A 20,836-nucleotide genomic window follows, 5' to 3' on the forward strand; every position below is an offset into this window, starting at 1 on the left:
GAACAATCCCATCAGTCCCATTCCCCCATTCCCCCATTCCCCTTATTTCCCTATTGTGATGGTATGTGTTCTGAGCAACATGCACATCAACTCCCTCTTCGTTTTCTTTGGCACGCGTCTACTCTGAAGGATAATTCATCACAGCTAATTGACCTACCAGCACGTTTTTAGGATGTGCGAAGGAAAAAGAGCAGCCAGTGAGAACCCACACAGTCAGAATCAGATTTAATATCACTGACATATGACATGACATTTCTTGTTTTGCAGCAGCAATACAATGCAAAGACATAAAAGTCTATAAATTAAAAAGCTAAGTGAACAAATAGAGCAAAACACCGGAATAATGAGGTTCATGGACCATTCACAAATTTGATGGCAGAGGGAGAGAAGCTCCTCCTGAATCATTGACCGTAGTCCGTCAGACTCCCGTGCCTTCTCCCTGATGGTAGTGATGAGAAGAAGGCATGTCCCAGATGGGATGGTGGTCCTTTGATGCTGCTTGCTGCCTTCTTGATGCACTGGCTCTTGAAGATGTCCTCGATGGTGGGGAGAGTCATGCCCACTTCTGTGGTTTTATTTGCAAGTTTATGGAGAAGCATGCAAGCTTCTTAAGACAGTGTCTGAGGTAAGGATGAACCTGGGTCCCTGGCACTGTGAGGCAGCAGTGCTAACTGTTGTGCTTCCAGTGGTTCCACTGGAATAGGCAATATCATTCACATGCCTGATACCAGCTTCCTGAAGCAGGCATTCTGTTCCAAAATCTGTTGTGGGAAGAGATTCAAGGAAGTTCTCCACGCCTCCTTGAAGAACTGACTCTTGGGAATCTTTGGCTTGCGATGGCTGAGAATGGAGAAGGAGAATTTGGATGATAGTGAAAACCTCAAGTCCGTGCATTGTGAGCACAAAGAAGCTCTGTGTAAATGGCTGATAGGAGTGTAGCTCCAACATTGATCTCATCAGAAACCTTGCAACTCTCAAAACTGGAGTGGAAGGAAGTCATCTTTGATCTTGAAGGGTTGCCCAAACAAAGAAGACTTCTGTCAAATCTTTTGACATTATTGCCAGCTCTCTCAATGCTAGTAAATCAGTGATGATGCTATTTCTTATTAATATTGATCTTGGCATTGGTAATGCTGTAAGAGATTTGCTGTTGAGTGTGTAATATACTCCCAGTCTGGTTTTGGATCAATCATCTCAAGTATACATGCACACAGACTCAAAGTGACAACAAGTCTTTCACCCATCAGTAATTCATCCCTTTGCATTCACTGCCCATCTATTGAACAAAGCCTACAAAATATTTTGTTTCTCTGTTTTCTATTCTTGACCGCCAGCTAGTGCTGTAGAGTTCATTTATATAGAGCTGGGGGGCTTGTCAAAGGTGAAACTGCACTTCAGTCGTTTACTTCCAAAATCAGGCATTAAAAAAAATCCTTCTGTGGCCTTATATTAAAATATTACTATCAAACAGATGTCACTTATGTAAGGTACCAAGAACATAAAATGTTAAAAACTTAAGTTCAAAGTAAATTTATTCTCTAAATATATATACCTTATACAACCTTGAGATTCAGTTTCTTGCATGCACCCACAGGAGTCAAAGAAATACAACAGAACCCACCAAAAAACACGCACGACAAGGACTGACAAATATCCAATGTGCGAAAGAGGACAAGTCGTGCAAATAATAAAAAAAGTAAACTAGTAACGCATTGACCATGAGCTGCAGAATCCCCGAAAGTGCTACGGTGTCAGTCCAGCGCTGAGGCAAGTGAAACCATCCGGGGGTCCAGTGGCTGCAGGGCAGCAATTGCACCCGAAGGTGGACAAGACTCCTACTCCTTCCTCCTGATGGCAGGAGCGAGAGGGGAGGGAGACAGGTCAAATGCAGATGGGATGGGCTGTGCTGGGGAATTGCGGTTGGCTCAGAGTATTGGGGCTGAACATGTCTGGAAAGATAGTGAAATATGATCTATTGGTACTTATTGCAATAACTATCATGCCACTCCAGCTTCTAGGTTCTTTAAAAAAATTTTTATTGAGATAGAGCGTTCCGGCCCTTCCAGCCGTGCTGCCTAGCAACTCCTGATTTAACCCTAGCCTAATCACAGGATGTTTTACAATGACCAACCAACTGGTACGTCTTTGGACTGTGAGAGGAAACTGGAGCACCCAGAGAAAACCCACATGGTCACGGGGAGAACATATAAACTCCTTACAGGCAACGGCGGGAACTAAACCTGGGTCAACTAAACTGTAAAGTGTTGGTCTACCGTGCCGCCCCTCCATCAGTTCAAATTTATAGTTATATTTTTGGACTGAGATGTTATCCTAAAACACAACCCATGCTATTTTGTCAACAAATGAATACTTCCAATACTGTATTTCCAATGAAAGAAGAGTTTGGATTTTAAAGAAAGCTTGTAAGTAAATCCCTGAGGTTGTTTGATTCTTTTCTAGTGTTATAACATTGTTGATTAGTTTTTACTGTATTTGTTAATTGACTACCAGATTATTTTTGTTGCCACAAAATGACGGCTTTCCTTTGGTCTGCGGACACCCTGTGATGCATAAATAGAACCTGTGAGGAAATCAATGCATAGGAAATAGAATCGGGAGCAGGCCTTTCAAGCTTGTATTTTTGCAACAAGATTTTGGCTTTCTTTTCACCTCAGTGCCTCCTTTCTGCACTAATCACATATTTCTTGATATCCTTAGTTTTCCTGGGTCCCAGTCAGTGTGTGTAAGTGTTTTCTCAGAGACCTTCAGGAGTTTGATAATATTTACACAATGAAAGTCACTGGAATAGAAGCTAGATAATTCCACAGGATTCTCTGAAAATGTGATTTACATTTCATGGAACATTCGAAGATCAACATATGCAGACTCAGAATTGTTTCTCAAATTAGTTTGATTGTGATGTGAAGGACATTACTGCATGTAATATGACTGAGGTCAATGACACCAGTAACTTCATCGCTGCCCTGCAATGTCCCAAGGGATTAATGGTGGAAAGCAATAGTTCAGCATGTTATTTTATCTGTCCTCAGCATTTCACTGTAAAGAGGAGCAAGGAACAATATGACATTCTAAAAATGGAATTCAGTTAAAAATTGTGTTGGTGTTTTAATGTGCCCTTTACCTGCTTGCAGAGAACAATCTAGAAAATGCTTTTGACCTGTTGTCACCTCCGGGGAGTTTCAGATTTATCTTTTTGGCACCTTGCTGACAACACTTTGCATTCTGTTAACATGAAAGACACACCTATGTACGCTCCATTAGACATCATTCTGCCACCTGCTATTTTCAGCATACATGTACTTCAACGGAAGCTTACAAGTAGATTTCTTCCCTTCAGAACAGACTGCTTGAGACTGAAATATATCCTGCTTCATGTGGAATCATTTGAATGAAGATGTCTTATAAATGTGCATATGTTTTCTGGCCTGAACAGAGTATACACTGGATGGCCACTTCACATCTGTTCATCTGCTCATTAATGCAAATATTGAATCAGCCAATCACAAGGTAGCATCTCAATGCATAAAAACTCGAAGACATATCACGAGATTCAGTTGTTGCTCAGACTTGGGGAGAAACGTGATCTATGTGACTTTGACTGTGGAATTTGCCACACACAGTGGTTTGAGTATCTCAAAAACTGCTGATCTCCTGGGATGTTCACACATACCAGTCTGTGGAGTTTACAGAGAATGGTGTGAAAACTAACAAAAAAAAATCCTGTGAGCGGCAGTTCTGTGTACAAAAATGCAAGGTGACAATAACTCAAATAACCATGTGTTACAGCAGTGGTGTGCAGAAAAGCATTTCTGAATGCACAGTGTGCTGAACCTTAAAGTAGACGGGCTATGGCTGCAGAGAGCCGTGAACAAACACTCAGTAGCTACTTTATTGGGTACAGTGAGTACCTGATAAAGTGGCCACTGAGTGTACATACAGTTTTCATTGCCTGTGCCTTGTAATGCCAACTGAATTATCAGTGGTAGCATGTGAAACAGATTAAGGTTTTCCTTATAGGGAATGAGATTGGGGGAATTAGGGTACACTAAAAGGATGGACTGAGTACAATTCACTTCTAAGTTCACTTTGAGACGTGGAAATTAATTTATATCAACTCTGCCAAAGAGCAACCTGATTTGCCTGGTTTCAAGTAACTTGAATCTCTAGACGTTCTATCTTAATTGCCTGTCTATGTGAGAGAGCATATATTTGTGCGTATAGATACAGCAATACTCAGAATTCAATGCAGCTGAGTGTAAAATTTACCAGCATGAAAATTATTTCAGTGCATTATACAATTATCTACCACTTTTTCTTTAAATTTATCAGATTGCCTGTCTCGCTTTAATTGAAGGGCTCCAGTCTTTCACTCTAGTCTTCTGACACTGGAGCTTGACCGCAAATGCACTCTTAAGAGGATATTCAGCCTGGTTCTTGTTGGTCGGAGCAAAAAATCAGCTGGAGTAACCCAGTAGCTCAACTGTACTGAGTTCCTCCAGCAGTTTGATTTTGTTCCAGGTTACAGGATCTGCAATCTCTTGTGTCTCTTATTGATTGGAGAGGGGCTGAGGCACTTGTTCGCCACTCAAAAGCAGAATGCTATGAAGCATTGGGAAAATGGCATGCTCAGTTGATAAAGCTTGACGTTTATATTTATTTTACAAATATATATAAAATATAAATTTCAGTGTTAGGAACGAATTTTCAAGTTCCCTATTAATTTGTCGTTTCAATTCCATTTTAGTGCATGACCTTTAAGAATAAAGGCTGAAATATATTTGGAATGATAGAGAAATCCTGCAAGTATTTTGAGAAACATGCTGTATGCTTCACACACAAAATGGTGGGAGAACTCAGCAGGTCAGGCAGCATCTGTGGAAATGAATAAACTGTCAACGTTTTGGGCCGAGACCCCTCTTCAGGACTGAGAAGGAAGGGGAAAGGTTTCAGAATAAAAAGGTAGGGGTAGGGGAAGGAGGCTGACTGGAAGGTGATGGGTGAAACCAGTTGGGTGGGAAAGGTCAAGGGCTGGAGAAGAAGGAACCTGATAGGAGAGGAGAGTGGACCATAGGAGAAAGGGAAGGAGGAGGGTGCCCAGGGAGTAGTGATAGGGAGGTGAGAAGAGGTAAAAGGCCAGAGTGGGGAATAGAAGAAGAGGGGAGGGGGAGAGAATTATTTTACCAGAATGAGAAATCAATATTCATACCACCAGGTTTGTGGCAACCCAGATGGAATATAAAGTGTTGCTCCTCCACCCTGAGTATGGCCTCATCTTGGTTCAAGAGGAGGCCATGGAACAACATGCTTCTGTGATTATAATTGAATACAAATATTATTTAATGGATTGACCCAATAAATTACCTTTCACTGATTGTGAAAAATTTTACAAATGCACTCAGTGACAAACATCCAAATGACAGTTTTCTTTGATAGGATTGTGACACATTCTACAAGAGAAAGACATCAATTGGTTGTTTATTTTGGGAATGTATTCACGCAATATATCGTGGCTCCGGTCCCAAAGATACTGTGGATTTATTTACTTCTCAGGAGCACAGCATTGCTGATTTGGATTGGTTTAGAAACCATTGAAGTTCAATGAGCAGGAAATGAAATAGAAGATCCGGCAAGATATCATTTTGCTTTTCAGTGAGATGTATAGCCTTGCATGTTAGTAATGGAAACTTGTTTGAAAATATAACTGGAGCTAATAAACAGGGCTAAATAGCTACACAATAGGGATCATGTAATGAGAGGGCAGGGTTAGTCTCCTGAATCATAGCAGAGCACTTTCATATCACTTAAAATATATTCTTGCACAGCGAAGCACCAACTCCTTGTAAGACGTTCTCTTTTCATTCCCCATATGTTGATATTGTGGTTCCTATGGATTAATCCAGTATGCATGCATTTTGTGGTTTATTTTTGGTTCAGTGCCACACAGAGGAAGGAAGCAACGTATCAGTAATCTTAGCTTTTCAGCGGTGGTGATTCCTATTAGATGAGCATATTACTGTATTTCGTGCACTTTATTAGAAGGCAGGAGTTGTTCACTTTATGAAAGATGCATGGAAGTGTTCTCAATCAGATGGCATAACAGTTTAATAAACTCAACTGAATTCTTAGTTTCTATTGGTTTTCTGTCAGGTAATTTCTGTCAGTTTGCGGTTCTGATACAGTTGGTGAGCATTACAGGAGTCAAAGGATATGGGGTTAGTGCAGGAATGTGGAACTGGGGTAAAAGATTGCATTAGCCCTACTGTAGTCTCACTGAATGGCAGTGCAGGCACAATGGACTGAATGACCTACTCTTATTTCTAATAGTCTTTTATATTCCTGTTGGCTGGGATCATCCAAACGAATTGCAAAGTCCAAATGCTTTCGATACTTTAAACATTTTATATATAACATTTATATTATATATACAATATACATGTAATTATTTATATAATTTATATATAATATACACCTATATTTTTTGTTTATTTTGCTTAATTTTCATTCTAAGTGCGCATTGTGTTTTATTAAGTTATTGTTTTGTACCAAGACTGTGATTGAAGGTCTGACAGGAATGTGATAAAATATCGCCTTGTAGTGAAAGGAATAATGTTCTAATCACCTCATTCAGTTCATATCCACCTCCTGGGTGCTAATTTCCATGTGAAGTGCAGAACACTAGTTTCTAAAAAAAAATTAATGAACAGAGTTAAAACATACCCCTTACTGTTCCTTTAAGTAGTCTTAATAAAAGAGGTCACCTTCAATCATTGTAAGATGTACCTACACGGTGGAATATTTTTGCCTCATGCATCAATGTGTTTGTAATTATTTGGATTGTAACAATCTAATCCAGAAATGTCCTCTATTAGTCATCCATCTGGTTTGGGTTTGCATTATAGCTCTGTAACACAAGAAAGTAAGCAAGCTGCTAATTCAGAATAGCTTTACAGATCTCATATTAGTGCCTGGTTTCAAAATGGCATTGCTGGGGTCTAGAAGTTGGGTGCCTGCCTGTCTTATTTTCTCCAGTAGTTAAAGGAGGAGCAAATATTTTGAAAGCAAGTTTTGCTTGTATTGCAGCAGACAGAACCTATATCAACAATTTAGACATACATTTCAGTTTGTTGATTAAAAGTAACATTTCTCCTGAAAAAAATGATTAACCGCATCAAACTGTATCAATTTTTATATCATTCACTGGATTATTTTTGAATCACTCCTGGCACTTGTGTCATGTGGTAATCTTCAAATCCTCCACTTTTCAGGCCATTATTTGCATTATTTTTTGTCAGTGGTCTTCAAGTGCAGTGAATTGTATAACTCTCTTTAAAAAAATTATGAAAAACATAAATTCTTGCTTTTATAGAAATTTATTTAGATCCAAATATAATTTCAAGGGAGTTGGTGCTTGACTGCTTTATTAGTCCAGATTCTGAGGCTGGATATCAACTGACAAATTGGCCTCTTTTTAAGTCACATGGGTTTAGGTTGCTAAGGTAATGTTTTCCAGGAAGACAGTGACTCATTGCACCATTTATTACTGTTTCCAATTGTGGAAGCCACATGCATGATCCGCTGCATGTGGAATGAAGCAAGTCAGATTCCAACTGTCACTCTCCCACATAACCCGCCAGTGGCATCACTGACAAACCTGTCCACAGCACACAAAAATAAGAACAGCAGATTCTAAAGCCAAAGCTCTGTTCACTTCTGTTTCAATCGGAGTGCAGAGAGGTGATGAATAATATTTGGCAAACGGAAGGTCTGTTCACAATGAGAAAACTATTTCCTTAATGGGATCGTTGTTTGCATCTTAGCAAACTGTATGAAGAATCATCTATTGTTTGCAGGACAGGTTTTGAAGAACTCCCATGTTGGCTAGAGGTAGATTCAAGCCTTCCCCAGTAGCAGCCTAAGTTAGAGTCAAGTTCAGTCCTGCCGAAGGGTTTCCGCCCAAAACGTCGACTGTACATTTTTCCTAGATGCTGCCTGGCCTGCTGAGTTCCTCCAGCATTCTGTGTGTGTGGCTTGGATTTCCAGTATCTGCAGATTTTCTCTTGTTTAGAGTCAAGCCTTGTTCAATACCAGCCTATGAAAGACTCCAGCCTTGCCTAATATTTGCATCAGTCTAGTGAGCTGCAGAAAGCTGCTGGAATTTCCCTAAATGCTTGTGGATAAAAGGCATTTGAATTTGTACACCACCGATCTATGGGTAGCTTTCTTTGTAGTATGGCAAAGCAATCAGCAGAAGAGCTAGAGAGTCAATCTTGGGCAAGGTGTATCACCTGCTTATCATACCCCCCCCCCAACTGATCAGAGTCATGTGAAGCCATGGTGAATGGTTGTATGAGCAGATGGTGCATATCACATACTGATTATCCAACCACTGAGGCCAGGCAGACAATCCCTGAGGATGACGGGAGTCACTGTCTTGTAAAGACACTGCCCAGAAGAAGGCAATGGCAAACCACTTCTGCGGTATTTCCAAAGGACAATCATGGATATAGACACAATCACCTATGTCATACAAAATAGCACATAATGATGATGATGATTTAAAGGCACCTCATTGCTACCTTTAGGACAAACTAATTTTGTAAGGTGTATATAAAACAAATATCTAGTGCCCTATTTGTATATGCAAAGAAATCTAATATTCTCCAGGTGTTCCTATGTTCTAAATCCTTGGTGTGACCATCACCAATAGCCTGTCCTGGTCTAAACACATTAACGTCATAGTCAAGAAAGCTCACCAACATCTCTACTTTCTCAGGAAGCTGAAGAAATTTTGAACGTTCTTGTTGACTCTTACCAATTTTTATTGATGCACCTTAGAAAGCACCCTGTCTGAATACTAAGGTATGGAAACTGCTCTGCAAATGATTACAAGAAACAGCAAAGAGCTGTGGACAAAGCTCAGCACATCACAGAGGCCACCCTTCCCTCTATGGACTCTGTCTATACTTCTTGCTGCCTCAGACCTGGCAACATCCTTGTAAATTTTCTCTGTACTCTTTCAACCTTATTTACATCTTTCCTGTAGGTAGGTGACTAAAACTGCACACAATCCTCCAACTTAGCCTCACCAATGTTTTATACAACTTCAACATAACATCCCATCGCCTGTACTCAATTCTTTGACTTATGAAGACCAAAGTGTCAAAAGCTATACTTATGACCCTACATACCTATAATGCCACTTTCAATGAATTACAGACCTGTGTTCTCAGATCCCTTTGTTCTACCACACTCCTCAGTGCCCTACTGTTCCACTTTAGATGGCCTCCTTCTGTCTCAGTATTATTCAACCACCCAGAAACAGCAAGTAGTGAAATTCTGGAATGATCTTGTAGTGCAGGTTGAGTCAGCAGCCATATTGAGAAGGGCACTGATACAAAAGATGTTGGAGGTTGGAGGCATTGAGAGCAACGTCATCACAACTTCAGTAGCTATAGAAATCACACTTGGACTGCTATTGCTAATGGCAATGGTTTAACTCTTCATTCTGGCCACCCTTGTTTTAACAATTCTATGTATAGCTTCGGTTGTTATTCTCCAGTACATCAAACTCCCTGAAAGTATTTGGTTTGATAGCAACTTTATCAGAAGAACTGTCACTGTCAGCTATTTGATTTAGGTTACTTCTTGGCATTCCTGAGTGCACTAGCTCTTTTCATTTATATGAACAAGTTTGTAAATTGTTGCAAATATTTCAGTGCTAAAAGTGCAAAGTTTGTTTCTAATGCATACCAAATTGGGAATGAAAGAAGTTTTATTAAAGGAAGAGTTGGAGAAGTTAAGAAGTTAAGTAGTTAAGGAGCCATAACTGTTCTCTCTCTGCTTTGTATTCTTATTGCATGCTTGTTACGTTTATTATGGTAACTAGTCACATGTGTGGGGATGTTGTAAAAGTGAAGGGTATAAGTTACGTATTCTTGCTTATTTTGCGGCAGTTTGTAGCTTGAGACGAGTGGAAGTTGTATCTTTTGCTGACTGCTGAGATGACATTCAATAATGCTAATCAAGGATGAAATGAAGGATTCAACTTTTGGAGCAATCGTTGGAGCTGTGGGTGTGTCATGCAAGTATAACAGTCCGTACAGTTGCAGGCAAGTGGAAAATATTTTGTTTTGACTTCAGATTAGTTTTGCCGCTATAACGAAGTTTGAAGAATACTTTTCTATCCAGATGGCTCCAGAAACAATGTGATCTGGTATATGTTCTGTACAACTTCTATTCTCTGGACCTATTCAGATTATGACGAAATTGATGTGGCAGAAAAGCTGAAAATGCACTGCATAAGATGTTCATTATTTTTCTGTGAAGGGTGCTGAATTGATTCTGAAATGGCGATTAATGCAGAGGCATGCCTGTATTCCAAATTTTTCTGGCTGCCATATTGGGAAAAGTGTTAGCAAACAAGATGCTAATGCTGCTGGAAGTGAGCGAAGTATGAAATCCATGAATCCAATTCTGATTTGATGCCCATTCCATTAAAAAGGAATGCAACCTTCCAGATAGTACCCTCTTTAATCTTTTTCAATTGGACTTATGTCCAGCAATAGCAAGGGCTATTTGAGGCTAAATACTCTCCTCTACATTGGTGACACTTGTTGTAAATTGGGGGGACCCTTCGTCAAGCACCTCTGTACAAACTGCCACAAGTGTGACTTCCTGGTGGCCAAACATTTAAATTCTGATTCCCATTCCTGTTCTGACGTGTTGATCGGTGGCCTCCTCTTGTGCCAAGGTGAGGCCACCCTCAGGGTGGAGAAGCAAGACCTTGTATTCCATCTGGGTAGCCTCCAACCAGATGGCATGAATATCAACTTCTCCTTTTGGTGAACAAATTTACCCTGCCCACCCCTCCCTCTATTCCCCACTCTGACCTTTTACTTCTTCTCACCTGCCTATTACTTCTCCCTGGGTCCCTTCTCCTTCCCTTTCTCCTGTTGTCCACTCTCCTCTCCTATCAGATTCTTTCTTCTCCAGCCCTTGACCTTTCCCACCCACCTGGCTTCACCTATCACCTTCCAACTAGCCTCTTACCTCTCCCCCCACTTTTACTTCAGGCATTTCACCTGCTTTCTTTTAGTCCTGAAGAAGGCCCTCGGCCCGAAATGTCGGCTGTTTATTATTTTCCACAGATGCTTCCTGACCTGCTGAGTTCCTCCAGCATTTTCTAAGTGTTGCTTTGGATTTCCAGCATCTTTATCATATTTATTGTTTTTATTATAAATCAGGTTGGTTGCTGATTCTCTCCTACTGGCTGTCCTGCAGTAGCTCAATGTATTGTTACTCTCCAGAGTCCTTTAAAGTTGCTCAACCCTGCAGGGAGTGCTGAGCCAGATGTGTAAGGAATTTGACTTGGTTTCAAAGTTCTGCACAAACCTGTCACCCCCAGACAAAGGAGCAGCAGGAAGCATTCTCTTCCAAGTGCAGTCTGTCAGCGAGAACGAGAAAGATAATATTAGAGGAGTTTTGGCATGCTCATACAATGTACGTTCACAGAAAGGGCATTATGATTTTTGCAGTCTTACTATAAACTGCTCAGACTCAATCTATTGAGGGCTCAACTATTGCAGCAGAATCACAGGGAAAAAAACATCAGAGAAAGAGAAGGGAAAGGAAGAGCAAGGGGAAGGGAGGGAAGAGCTCAACTAGTCTTCCCTAATGCTCTCCTCCATGGACAGCCATTGTGACCATGCCAACAACAAATGCTTTGGATATACCGCTTTGGAGTCTGTTGGGGGAGATGGCCCATCAGGTGAAGGCAGCAGTAGCCAGGATCATGGCACCGTGGGTGGCTCTGCTGTGCATGAGGGCAAGAAAAAGAGTGGTGGAGCTGTTGTGGTAGGGGATTCCATGGTAAGGGGAATAGAGAGGAGCTTCTGTGGCCGCAAACGGGACTCCCGTATGGTGTGTTGCCTCCCGGGAGCAAGGGTCAGAGATGTCTCAGAGAGGCTGCAGGGCATTCTGAAAGGGGAAGATGAGCAGCCAGTTGTCGTGGTGCACGTAGGTACTAACGATAGAGGAAGAAAGCGGGATGAGGTCCTACAGGCTGAATTTAGGGAGCTAGGAGATAAATTAAAGAGTAGGACCTCAAAGGTAATCATTTCAGGATTATTACCGGTGCCATGTGCTAGCCAGAGTTGGAATAGCAGGATAGCTAGAATGAGTATGGGGCTTGAACGGTGGTGCAGGAGGGAGGGTTTCGGATTCTTGGGGCATTGGAACTGCTTCTGGGGCAGGTGGGACCAGTACCATCCGGACGGTCTACATCTGGGCAGGGCCGGGATCAATGTCCTAGGGAGATTGTTTGCTAGTGCTGTTGGGGAAGCTTTAAACTAATATGGCAGGGGGATGGGAACCCACACAGAAAAGAAGGGGGAAGTGATGGCAGAGACCAAAGCTAGAGTTAGTGAAGAAAAAAGTAAGAGTAGAGTGCATAAAAGTAAAAAGCAAAAATTGCACAGGTCACTAGATTCTAAAAGGACAACGAGTATAAGGGCACTTTATCTAAATGCCCGCCATGTTAGAGACAAGGTTAGTGAACTTGTGGCACAGATCAGTACCAAAGCATATGATTTAGTGGCCATTACAGAAACCTGGTTGCAAGGTGGAGATGACTGGGAATTAAATATCCAAGGGTATCAGGTAATACGGAAAGATAGGCAGGAAGGCAGAGGAGGTGGGGTGGTGCTCTTGATTAAGGATGAGATCAGGGCCATTAGGAGAGATGATATAAGATCTACGGAGCAGAATGTTGAGTCCATCTGGGTGGAGATTAAGAATAGTAAAGGGAAGAAGTCACTGGTGGGTGTTGCCTATAGGCCACCTAATAAAAATATTGCAGTGGCAGAGGCGATTAACCAAGAAATAACTGAGGTTTGTAAGAACAGAACGACAGTTGTCATGGGGGATTTTAACTTCCACATAGATTGGGTGAATCAGGTTGGTCAAGGAAGTCTTGAGGAGGACTTCATAGAATGCATCCATTTCTTGAGCAGCATGTTAGTGAACCTACAAGGGAAAATACTATCTTAGCTCTAGTCCTGTGCAATGAGACAGGTAAGATTAACAATCTTGTAGTCAGGGATCCTCTTGGAAAGAGTGATCATAGTATGATTGAATTTCGCATTCAGATGTAGGATGAAATAGTTAGATCTAAAGCTAGTGTATTATGCTTGAACAAGGGAGACGACAATGGGATGAGGGAGGAGTTGGCTAATGTTGATTAGGAGCACAGGCTATTTGATAGGACAGTTGAGGACAGTGGAATACTTTCAAAGAGGTTTTTCACGGTGCTCAACCGAAGTATATTCCAGTCAAAGTAAGGAAAGTAAGTGTGGGGAGCGCCAGCCTTGGATAACTAAGGAAATAAAAGATAGTATCAAATGAAAAGCTCGTGTACAAAGTCGCAAAGAGTAGTGGGAGACTGGAGGATTGGGAAATCTTTAAAAAGCAACAGTGAACAACTAAACAAGAAATAAGGAAAAGGAAGAATGAGTATGAAAGTAAATTAGCACAAAATATAAAAACAGATAGCAAAAGTTTTTATAAAGTTTTTAAAGCAGAAGAGGATGGCTAAAGTCAATGTAGGTCCCTTGGAAGATGAGAAGAGGAGATTGATATTTGGTGATAAGAAATGGCTGAGGCTTTGAAAGACTATTTTGTGTCAGTCTTCACAGTGGAGGACACGTTTAATATGCCAAAGGAGGATGTTATGGATGAAATGGGAGGTGGGGACCTCGATAAAATCACCGTCACTAAAGAGATAGTGATGAGAAAACTAGAGGGCCTGAAAGTAGATAAGTCCCCTGGTCCTAATGGGATGCATCCCAGGGTGCTGAGGGAATTGGCAGAGGTTAAAATAGACACGTTGGTAATCACTTAACAAAACTCTCTAGACTCTGGGCAATTCACAGCGGATTGGAAGACAACAAATGTCACGCCACTTTTTAAAAAAGGATGTAGGCAAAAGGCGGGCGACTATAGGCCAGTTAGCTTAACATCTGTAGTCGGGAAAATGCTTGAAGCTGTCATTAAAAATTTAGAAAGGAGTGGTTCCATTTGACAGACGCAGCATAGATTCAGAAAGGGCAGGTCCTGTTTGACAAACTTACTGGAGTTCTTTGAGGACATAATGAGTGCAGTGGATAGAGGGGAACAGGTAGATGTTGTATACTTGGATTTCCAGAAGGCGTTTGATAAGGTGCGGCACAAGAGACTTATAAATAAGATTCAGATGCATGGAGTCGAAGGAAGTGTATTAGCATGGATAGTGGATTGGTTAACCGATAGAAGGCAGAGAGTTGATATAAATGGGTGTTTCTCCGGTTGACAGTCTGTGGTGAGTGGGGTGCCGCAGGGGTCAGTGCTGGGCCTGCAGCTGTTTACCATTTACATTGATGATTTGGAAGAGGGGACTGAGTGTAGCGTAGCAAAATTTGCTGATGACACTAAACTGAGTGGAAAAACAAATTGTACAGAGGATGTGGAGAATCTGCAGAGGGATATAGATAGATTAAGTGAGTGGGCCGAGTTCTGACAGATGAATACAATGTTGGTAAATGCGAGATCATCCACTTTGGAAGGAATAATAGAAGAGCAGATTATTATTTAAATGGTGAAAGATTGCAGCATGTTGTTGTGCAGAGGGACTTGGGAGTGCTTGTGCATGAATCGCAAAAAGTTGGCTTGCAGGTACAACGGGTTATTAAGAGGGCAAACGGAATGTTGGCCTTCATTGCTAGAGGGATTGAATTCAAGAGCAGGGAGGTCATGCTGCAACTATACAGGCTATTGGTGAGGCCGCACCTGGAGTACTGTGTGCAGTTCAGGTCTCCATACCTGAGGAAGGATATAATGGCTTTGGAGGCAGTGAAGAAGAGATTCACCAGGTTGATCCCAGGGATGAAGGGGTTAACCTATGAGGAGAGATTGTGTCGCCCGGGCCTACACTCTCTGGAGTTCAGAAGAATGAGAGGGGATCTTATAGAAACATACAAAATTTTGAAAGGGATAGATAAGATAGAATTAGGAAAGTTGTTTCCATTGGTAGGTGAGACTAGAACTAGGGAAGAGGATTTAGGACGGAGGTGAGGAGAAACTGCTTTTCCCAGAGAGTGGTAAATCTGTGGAATTCTCTGCCCAGGGAAGCAGTTGAGGCTTCTTCACTAAATATATTTAAGAAACAGTTAGATAGGTTTTTACATAGTAAGGGAATTAAGGGTTATAGGGAAAAGGTAGGTAGATAGAGCTGAGTTTACGGACAGATCAGCCATGATCTTATCGAAAGGCAGGGCAGGCTCGATGGGCCAGATGGCCTATTCCTGCTCCTATTTCTTACGTTCTTAAATGTAGCTCATCAACACAAGATATTCTGAGGATGCTGGGATTCCAAAGCAACACACACAAAATGCTGAGGGAACTCAGCAGATCAGACAATATCTATTGAGAAGAATAAACAGTCGACTTTTTGGGCTGAGGCCCTTCATTAGGACTCAATGCTCCAATCTCTGATAATCTAAAATCTATTTTAGTCCTGAATGGTCACTATGCTAAAGTAAAGATCAATACGAGAGAAATGCTCTGAACCAAATTTATAATCAAACAGGATAAGTACCATGCAGACCTCAATTAATCGTTGTGTTTTCCATAATGCCTTTTCAAGCCCAGTTACATGCTTTGGCGGAAGGTGTACTCTCTGGTAGGACATTCATCAATTTTAGACCCGGGTGGGCTGTGCTACATCAGCCCAAGTCTTTGAAACTGGACAGATAGTGAGGTCAGATGAAAAGTATGCCAAACTGCAGGAAGAAGCAAGGGAGGACATTACAGAAGCCCTGAATATTTTTCAGTTCTGCCTCCTCCAGTCGTGCTGCCAGAGATCTGGAGCTTTGTTAATGTAGTGTCATTGTTTTAAAAAAAGGAAGGGATAAACAGAGTTACAGTAGGGCAATTAGTTCTAATTATTGGAAACAATTCTATGTGACAGTAGTGAAGCTTCATTTGCAAAGGCAGAGTCAGCATGGATTTGTTAAGGTAAGGTCCTGTCAGATTAATCGTTGCTTTTTTTTTAGGAAGTATCATGAAGGATTGATTACAGCAGTTCATTTCATGGAGTCTACATTAACTTAGGAGTGTAGTCAAAACTGGTAAAAATCTGTGGGATTCAAGGGAGAGTGGTAAATTGGATCCACAGCATATCGGTGGCAAGATGCAAGGGTAATAGTAGAAAGGTTTTGCCAGTTGAGTCGACATTGCTGGTGTTGTGGATGTTGGCAATGCTTATCAATGGAATTGGGAAGATATAGATTAATTGGAAATATGGGCAGAGAATCGGCAGATGATCAGGGCAGGTATGAGGAATTACATTTTGAGAGGTCAAATGGGGGCATTCCTGTACAGAGAGACCTTTGGGTGCAAGTCCATACCTGCATGAAAGTGGCAACACAGTGCCCTGAGTTTTGTCAAAGACCCTTCGCCTCACTCTAACAATGTCTTTGACCTCCTGGCATCAGGCAGAAGGTACCTCAGCATAAGAATCAGAGCTGTCAGACTGAGTAACAGCTCCCCCCGCCACCCCACCCAGGCTGGTAGGCATCTTAGCACCCTGCAGCCAGCCAGCACACATGTACATCTTGTCTGAATGCTCTGTGCCCACATCTTCTAACTCATGGACACACTCTCATTGTGCACTGTTCACCTTTAATCTTTCATTGCTGCTCCTTCACATATTCTCACCCTTGTCCATTCATCCCTACCCACTAACTTCCCTCCCAGCACATATCCCCGCCAACAGCCGAACCGCCGCACCCGCTCACTCACCTCCATTCAGGGCCCCAAACAGTCCTTCCAGGTGAAGCAACAATTCACCTGCGAATCTGCTGGGGTTGTCCATTCTGTCCGGTGCTCCCGATGCAGCCTCTTCTACATAAGACCATAAGACCATAAGACATAGGAGCAGAATTAGGCCATCTGGCCCATCGAATCTGCTCCGCCATTCAATCATGGCTGATCCTTTCACTTTCTCCTCCTCAATCTCAGTTCCCAGCCTTCTCCCTGTAACTTTTGATGCCATGTCCAGTCAAGAACCTATCAGTCTCTGCCTTACATACACCCAAAGACCTGGCCTCCACAGCTGCACGTGGCAACAAGTTCCACAAATTCACCACCCTCTTGCTAAAGAAATTTATCTGTATCTCTGTTTTGAAAGGGCACCCTTCTATCCGGAGGCTGTGCCCTCTTGTCCTGGACTCTCCCACTATGGGAAACATACTTTCCAAATCTGCTCTGTCTAGGCTTTCAACATTCAAAAGGTTTCAATGAGATCCCCCCGCCATGCTTCTGAATTCCAGCTAGTACAGACCCAGAGCCATCAAACGTTTCTTGTATGATAACCCTTTCATTCCCGGAATCATCCTTGTGAACCTCCTCTGGACCCTCCCCAATGCCAGCACGTCTCTTCTAGGATGAGGAGCCCAAAACAGTACTCAAGGTGAGGCCTCACCAGTGCCTTATAAAGCCTCAGCATCACATCCTTGCTCTTGTATTCTAGACTTCTTGAAATGAATGCTAACATGGCATTTGCCTTCCTCACCACCAACTCGATCTGGGTGTAATCCATCGTAAACTGGTGTCCGCTTCATCGAGCACCACCACTCCATCCACCAAAAGCAGAACATCGCGGAGGCCAAACGTTTTAATTCCGATTCCCATTCTAGTTCCGACATGTTGATCCATGGACTCCTCTTATGCCAAGATGAGGCCACCCTCAGGCTGGAGGAACAATACCTCATATTCCATCTGAATAGCCTCCAACCTGATGGCATGAGCATCAATTTCTGCTTCTGGTAAAAAAAAAAGTCCTTCCTTTCCCCTCTTCGTCTATTCCCCATTCTAGCCTCTTACCTCTTCTTGCTTGCCTATCACCTTCCCCTGTGTCACCTTCTCCTTCCCTCTCTCCCATGGTCAACTGTCTTCTCCAATCAGATTCCTTTTTCTCTACCCCTTTGCTACCCACCTGGCTTCATCTATCATCTTCTAGCTATTCTCCTTCTCCTCCCCCAACATTTTTATTCTGGCATCTTCCCCCTTCCTTCTCAGTCCTGTAGAAGGGTCTTGGCCCAAAACATCAACAGCTTATTCATTTCCATGGATGCTACCTGAGCTGCTGAGTTCCTCCAGGACTTTGTGTGTGTTGCTCTACACATTTTATACTGCTGCTTGTTTTACTGTAGTGTAGATCCTCTGCAGTTTGCTTATCGTCCAAATCGCTCTACGGAGGACGCAATATCCACCACACTGCACGCAGTTCTCTCTCACTTGGACAACAAAGACACTTATGCCAGAATCCTGTACATTGATTTCAGTTCAGCGTTCAATACCATCATCCCGCAGAGACTAGTGGAGAAACTGTCGCTGCTTGGCCTTAGCACTGCCATGTGTCACTGGATTCTGGATTTCTTGACAGAGAGACCACAGTCAGTCCGAGTTGGCAGAAACATCTCTGACTCCATCACGCTGAGCACTGGATCCCCACAAGGCTGTGTGCTTAGCCCATTGTGTTTACACTGCTAACACATGACTGCGCAGCCAGACTTAAGGAGAATCTGATCATTAAATTTGCAGACGATACCACAGTGGTGGGGCTCATCAGCAAAAATGATGAAACAATGTACAGGGAGGAGGTCAAACACCTAGAGAGCTGGTGCAGGGGTAACAACTTGATGCTTAATGTCACCAAAACCAAGGAGATGATCGTCGATTTCAGACGGTCTCAGCCTGAGCACACACCCCTCGGCATCAGCGGCTCCACAGTGGAGAGAGTGGAAAACATCAAGTTCCTTGGGGTGCAGATCTTGGACAATCTCACCTGGTCCAGGAACACCATTGGGTTTGTGAAACGGGCCCAGCAGAGATTGCACTTTCTGAGGAAGCTTAAACAAGCATCACTCCCCACTAACATCTTAACTACATTCTACAGAGGCGTGGTTGAGAGTGTGCTGACCTTTAGCATCACAACCTGGTACTCCAGCTGCAGTGCTGTCAACAGAAAAGCCTTGCAGAGGGTGGTTAGGGGAGCAGAGAAGGTTATTGGGGTCTCCCTATCTTCTGTCCAAGACCTCTTTCAGAGTCGATGCCTCCAGAAGACACGGTACATCATTAAAGACCCCTCACACCCTCTCCATGAACTGTTTGTTCTTCTGCCATCAGGCAAACGTTACAGGAGCATCAAAACTAAAACCACAAGGCTACTAAACAGCTTCCTCCCACAGGCAGTCAGACTGCTAAATAGCTGCTCCACCTGACTCTGCTTTGGACACTTTTAACTTGCACTGGACACTTATAACTGATTTTAACTGACATGTGGCTGTTGTGTTTTACTATATATTGTTAAGTTTATTATTTAGTGTTGCGTTTGTTATGTTATGATTGCACTGCCCCTGGGAAACGCTGTCTCATTCTGCCCTGCAGAGCTGATGTACGGTTAGAATGACAATAAAGTTTTTGAATCTTGAATCTTGATTCTTAATAGTGCCAGTAACATTATCATTATACTGTCTTACATAATCATGCACCTGCACCTTATGTCAACCTGTCAATCTTCAGGCCATGTCAGTCAGCGACGGGTTAATATGTGGTGCAACGGTGGCATAGTGATTGGTGCAATGTTATTATACTCAGGGAGTTCAATTCCGATACCCGTCTGTAAGGAGTTTGTACCTTTTCCCTGTGACCACTTGGGTTTCCTTCAGGAGCTCTGAATTCCTCCCACAGTCAAAGACGTACCATTTAGTAGGTTAATTGGTCATTGTAAATCGTCCTGTTGTTGGGCAAGGGTTAAATCGTTGGGTTGCTGGCTAGGCCTATTCTGCGCTGTAATCCTAAATACATCAATAATGTTATTCTGTGACTGTATGTGCTGTGTGTGACTACTGCACTGTATAGTAATGTGTTTTGGACCTTGACCCCAGAGAAATGGAGTAGTGTTTAGCTGGGTACATGTTTATGGGTGCTTCCCATAATGCTCTTCAGTACCTCAGAATCCTGAAAATCACAATGAGAGCTCATCAACCTTTATACCCGAGGTTCCCAAACTTTTTTGAGTTACCGCCCCCTTAGATCCCAGACCACATCCCCAGTACCCCCTTTCCCTTTCTGGCTATTACATAAAAGCTATAAAGAAATTTTTTTTATGATACAGAGTGAAAGAAAATAAGAACTGCAAATTGCAAGCAGTGACAAATAATTGCAAAAAATATTCAGATCTATTTAAAGCTACAAATAAAATTATTTCTTTATTTAATTAAAGTAAGAGCAATTTTCGTTAACAAATTTAGAATGTAAATTAGTAGTCCAATTTTTCACTACTTCATTGCTTTTTCACCTTTCACTGAGATGGATGGACTTGGTGCAGTGATATCAGCTTCTCAACATCAGGTGGCATGAAGGAGTCTCAGATCCCCACGTTCAGGAATTTGCAGTCCGTTTCATTGCTTTGTAAGAAGTTGAGCGTCTGCACTGAAACTGCACTCTACTAAACATGATCTTGGAAAGGTAATAAAGAGCACCTTGACCTTTTTCCACAGTGCAGGATAGTGTTCGGAGAGTTCTTTCACAAACCTTGATATGATTTTTTGAACCTCAGCTTCAGTTCAAAGTCATTTTGTAACAAGATCTGTTCTTCCTCCATTTTTCCTGTAAGTTCCTCATGACAAGTGTTTGGGAATGAATATATTACCCAATTTGGAATTTGGACCAAGAGAAGATCCTGAAATCTCTTATATGTCTTTATGCAGCTCAACCA

The sequence above is a fragment of the Mobula birostris genome, chromosome 1 (genome assembly GCF_030028105.1).
Source record: "Mobula birostris isolate sMobBir1 chromosome 1, sMobBir1.hap1, whole genome shotgun sequence".
NCBI lineage: Eukaryota > Metazoa > Chordata > Chondrichthyes > Myliobatiformes > Myliobatidae > Mobula > Mobula birostris.